Source organism: Salvia splendens, chromosome 3 (genome assembly GCF_004379255.2).
Source record: "Salvia splendens isolate huo1 chromosome 3, SspV2, whole genome shotgun sequence".
Taxonomy (NCBI): Eukaryota; Viridiplantae; Streptophyta; class Magnoliopsida; order Lamiales; family Lamiaceae; genus Salvia; species Salvia splendens.
In genome coordinates, this window is record NC_056034.1 from 11,346,579 (window position 1) to 11,352,578 (window position 6,000).

Sequence of the window (6,000 nt, forward strand, 5' to 3'; positions counted from 1 at the left end):
ACCAAAAAAATATTGTGACGGCCGAAGATGAAACCCTAGAATCGCAATGTCAGTTTCTTTTTCAAAATGATTTCGTTTCCTCTGGAAAAATCATGTAGTATGACGAGGCATATTTATACAGCTAGGCAGTCATTCCTGACCGCTAATCTTTTCAAATATTACGGTATTACCCTTTACTTGTAATCTCATTTTGAAATTTTCTTGCATATTGCGAAAATTAGATTATCACCTCCCAAAAATGCAGAGAAAACTTTCTCTAAAATAAAATTGTATAAAATCTAAATATTTAATATTGATTACAGTATTAAATCATTCCAATGTTTGAGATCAAGGATACTATGAATGGTAGAATGTGAAATCACAATCAGTATTACATATTCATACAAATATCTGAATTGGAGTATTAAAATAAATCTATAGTAGTATAATAAGATTAAGAACTTCCTTATATACTTAGAAATCATGTAGTGTGCATAAATTATGGAAAACATTGGTCCTACATTTAATTATTGTAACCGTGATACTGATACATGATTTGAACCTTTTCATTTAATTATTGCATTCTTTTGGAAATCATTGAGGAAAGGAAATCAATATTTATATAGTACTCCTTATTAGTACTACTACTATTTGGTTGCCCATTTCTCTTTATCCGTTGCCATGAATAATTGATTATTTAATAGCATATCTGTGCCCCTTTTTATAAGCCACTCATCTATCTTTTCCAATATTATTTTTCTCATATCATATTTACAAGGTCAAAAGTGGACCGCACAATCCTTATTTATAATATGATCCGATCTTCTAGGTGTGGTTATACTAATTCTTATAAATCCCTTGGCTAAAAATAAAACTGCAGAGATTAGTGTATAATTATATGTATTTGGGTAGTCACAAAAATTCGACACATTTGTCTTCGTATTCAATTGTTCGAAATTGAATTAGTGTGAAATTAATCAATTATCAAAAAGTGTGGATAGAACAAAAGTGTTGTGGATTGTTTAACTTTAAAGAGTTAACATACTTGTAGTGAGAAATTATTCATGAAATTATGCGTGACGAAGGTAAAATTGTTTATCCTAATTATGTGCAATTTGTCATGATGTCATCTTCTGGTTAATATTTTTTCATAATAATGTTTTTTTTTCTTTTTTGTCAATATCTGTACCATGACATTGGTTGAAAATTAAACTGCAAAGATTATGGTGTGTATATTGTATGCATTGAGAATTAAATATTTCGTATTCACAATGTTTCCAATGAAATTGTTCGTGCCAATTCTTCGAAATTCATTTGATTTTAAGGGGGGTTGAGAATAGTAATTCTAGGCTAGTCTTGCATGACACTATTATGAGACCAATAACGAAAAAAATAATAAGAGCTCTAAATATATATTTTCTTACATACAAATATACAGAAATAATAGTATATCAAGGTACTTAACTTTGATTTTTACAATCTTCTTATTCAAACTATTATTCTCCATCCTAAACCTAAACTATTCTTGCACATGAGTTGCACTCATTATTTTTTCAAGAGGCATTTTTTATCTCATAAATTTCAGCCTCTCTTCATTTTTAATTTTTCAGCATTTTGGTCTTAAAGGATCGGCTGACTAATGGTTGAAGATAGTTTTCAATTATTTTTAAAATAGAAAAATGGCAGTGGTTTACACTGTGCTTCTGATCGCTTAATATATCTGTGAGAAAAATTGAGCAAATTATAGTTAATCGCACAATATTGTGAGACAAAATCATAGTACTCCTATTTATTATAGTGCTAATTTGGGCAGACCCCTTATAAGTACATATCATATATCTTCTTAAAAATATATATATAAATTTTTAGAATTTTAATTCGTCCACAAAAATATGTATTTTATTTTTTGTAATATGATCATCATTATCCCAACTTTCCCTCTTCTATTTATCTATTAACAGTATAATATTTTTTCTTAATATTACTTTGTTATTTTAGATTAAATCTGTATCGTTTGCTACTAAGACTATTGGAAATAGACATTTTAAAAATTGTACTCCATAAAATCCTTGTAACTGAGTTATAAGTATTTTTGTAGTCATTCTATTATAGTTTATGTCAAAATTATTTCTTTCTCTAGTAATATTTTTTCATTACTTTTTTTTTATCACTTCATTTAACTACTTAATTTTTTAAAAAAAATTCCTATTGAAGTGAAAGTCTTTAGGGTAAGATTTAAGCATTAAGGATTATTAAAAAAGACATTTAAATTTTTTTTATTGAAATGATAAGATGCTCAAGTGGGGTGGGGGCAGTTATTAATTTGAAAAAAATAGGCAATCTGACTCGGTCACAGGCATTTGTGAGCTGTATTTTGTTGTACCTGCCTGCACTTGCTAAAGCAAGGAGACAAATAAGTCCAATCTATTAGTAGAATAGTGCCCCACTCCAATCTTGGGATAGAAAAAGATTCTTTGATTATCTAGGTCGATAAAATATGTTGGCAGCAAAGCATAATTATTCTTAAATCTTAAATGTCACCATCTAAAAAAAAATCTATATAATGTTTTCATGATTTTACAAGTATTGTAGTTCGTGTGTAATTTTAAATTAATCACGTTCGTAAACGAGATAAATCCGGCACTTAATTATTTTATGCAAGAAAAGAACCAGTTGAATACGTCAAAGTGAATTAGTGAGCAAACATTGGTAGAGCATGTTTCTTGCCACTTTGTGAGAGAGTTCTTAGTAGCTTCCCTTCCTTTTTTGACATTATGTGTGTACAATCACGAAAAGTGGATTTCAAATGCATATTTGAAATCGTGATATGTGTAGGAGTTGATTTCTTTTACTCCATTTAGTTTTATTAATAATATTGTTGTATCAACAACATTTTTCATGTCGTAATGGTATAACACAACAGAAATAAAGAATAGCACATCATGCAAGTCGAGTCGAAGATGACACTTATTCATCAAGACTGCATACATTCCGACTAGTGCTCATAAATAGACTTACCACCCTAAATCCTTTTATAGTATGTAAAGCGTCTCAACTCGCTAAGCATTAGCAAACTTGAGTCAAGTTTGAAGTTGGGTCTCACACATGTACTAGGTGTTGAGCTTCACACTTGCACCATGGTTGGGTCTTACATACCTGATTTATGTGCCAGGTTCAAGCACCCGCGCGACTTTCGCATCGAGTGTTTCACGGGCACATCTACTGCACTAGCGATTCTTAGCGGATACTCTTGTTGGTTCTAGCCATAATCCATTCCATAGTATTTTTCAATTACCAACGATGATCATGTTATGATCGACAATGTATAATGTATGAAAGGCATGAATTAATTTTCAAGGAATTAATCATGTAACTGCCGCTTCGGTTACGAGCCCTATAAGCACAAAACCAACTTTTTCAATAATATTTTATTATGATTTTTAAAAAAATGAGAGATTGTTTGGAAGCCGCATTGCATTCTCAACTATAAATGTATGGATGTAAAATAAGAATTTTAAAAATTATAGAACTGTCAATTTCGTACTTCCATGTAATTAAGTTTGTTCTATGATGCGTTAAAAGGGATATATTAAGAGCATCTCCAATGCCCGGATGTCCCACTCGGACATCCACTAGAACTTCCCAAAAACACCTCCTGCCACGTCACTAGGACTTCCCATTCCACTGCCACGTCACTAGGACTTCCCCTGCACAATCCGCCCTTCCCATCACCCTTCCCACTAGGACTTCCCGTAATAAAAAAAATCACAAATTCACAAATAAAGCAATTTACATTTACGGAAATAAAATTTCAACACGAATACGAACGGAAAAATTTAACAACTTCATTAAAAAAACGAAATGAAGTTCAACGAGCCGTATATATAGAGTTAAAAAAAAAATACCGGACGTCCGACCCACGCCACAATGGCGGACGTCCACCCGCCCGTCGCCCGCACGTCCGAGGACATCCGACGTCCTTACGGGACGTCCGTATCCGACTTGCCATGCCACAATGGCGGACGTCCCGGTCGCCCGTCGCGGATGTCCGACCGGACGTCCGCCATTGGAGATGCTCTAAGAACTAATAATTTATGATAATCTTGATGGGCCATGTATACTAGCCTACTTGCTACAAAGCCCATTTTATTAGGAGACATTCGATCAACCACAGCCCATTTATGAAAAAGTAAGATTATTGTAAATTTCAATATTAAATGTGTGCCTTATCCAACTTATTCAGAAATTGAAATTGAATTTGCAGAGTTTAACAAATAGGAATGCTGATTGTTGAATTGGAAAAGCATGCATATATGACAACCAAATGCACTAGACTGACGTTGAGTCAAAGTTAGATGAACTACAACTTAGTACTATTTGAGATTCAAATATTTGGACCCATACCTAAACATTCTTACAGATTATTACCATCCGTTTCCATTCAATTAAGTCAATAGCTCAACTTACATACAAAATGAAAAAAAAACAAAGCAACCTCAAACATTTTGCACGTTGAAAAAATGACAAAATAGTTTTGCCTTTTCTTTTAGATAGCTGGAGCTCAAAATGCCTAAAAACTTTTCCTTTCACAAAATCAAAAAAAATAACCACTTTGAAATGTGCTTTAAATTTAACGCCACCATTTTATCGATTATGCTCAAAAGATTCAAAGTTGGGATACTAATTTTTTTCATCGTTTTCAATCAGACATACAAACTGCAACGTGTTAGAAAGAAGCCAACACATATGCTAATAAAGTTCACTTTTAATTAAAAAAAAAAGAGAAAATACTCCCAGTATATACTCCATCCGTCCCACAAGAATATGCATTCTTTCCTTTTTAGTCAATCCCACAAGAATATATGCACTTTCCAATTTTGGAAACTCTTTTCTCTCTAATGAGGTGGGACTCATTCCCCACTAACAACATTTTAATTATTTTCTCTCTCTGCCTCTCTCTTACTTTACCAATTTTGCATTAAAACTCGTGTCGAACCCAAAGTGGATATTATTTGGAGAGGGAGGGGGTTTATAATAGAGCTTTAATGATGTTTGAAAATTACTATATACTCCCTCGTCCCAGTTTAAGAGTCACATTTTGTCATTTAAGCCCGTCCCAGTTTAAGAGTCACATTTAGAATCTACCATATTTGGACATAAAATTTAACCTAATTGTTTATGAAATTTACACTCAAATGTCATTACTTTCATAAAAATAAAATAAAACAAAATCTTAAATACACAAAAAGTCAAGAGGGACTTTCCACTACCTTAATTCAATTATTACACACTCCACCAAACACTACATCACTTCATTTATTACACAATCCACTAATTTCTTAAAACCCGTACCATAACTAAATCTTACTTTTAAACTGCGACGGAAAGAGTATCCATTTAGGATAGACTTCGTCTAAAAAAATTAGGATGATCTTATTTCCTTCCCATTTACATGAAATTAGACTGTTACTAAATCTTTTCCAGTAGTTTGTGTTTGTTATTTACGCTTTAGATGAAATTTTCTAAGTTTATCTAGTTATATTATAGTGACATGTTTTGATTGTAATTGTACGCACAATAATATGGAGTAATAAATGCAGCGTTGAATAAATCTATACATTATAAATACAGTGTAGAATATATTCATGTGCATTTATATATCATCTTGATTCGATATTAATGCCAAGGCTCATAATTGAACTTGAGGTTTTTTTTAATAAATTGAACTTGAGGTTGTCCTTAACTGTAGTGTAGATTTACTTATGCATGTATTTTTTTTATAATTTTTAAAAATTTTCTCTCTATAAAAATTTCAATTATCAAGTAATTATTTCGAACTATAACGATAAATGTGTATTGACTTAATAATTTATTTTACTATGTATATGCATTAAAAAAATCTAAGTACATCTGAGTTGTTTGAATAGACTGGAGATTTTTTCAAATGATATAGGGATAGAATGAGTCGCACAAGTAGAGAATAAGGAACATGGGAGAGAAAATTCGATTAAATTTAAAACA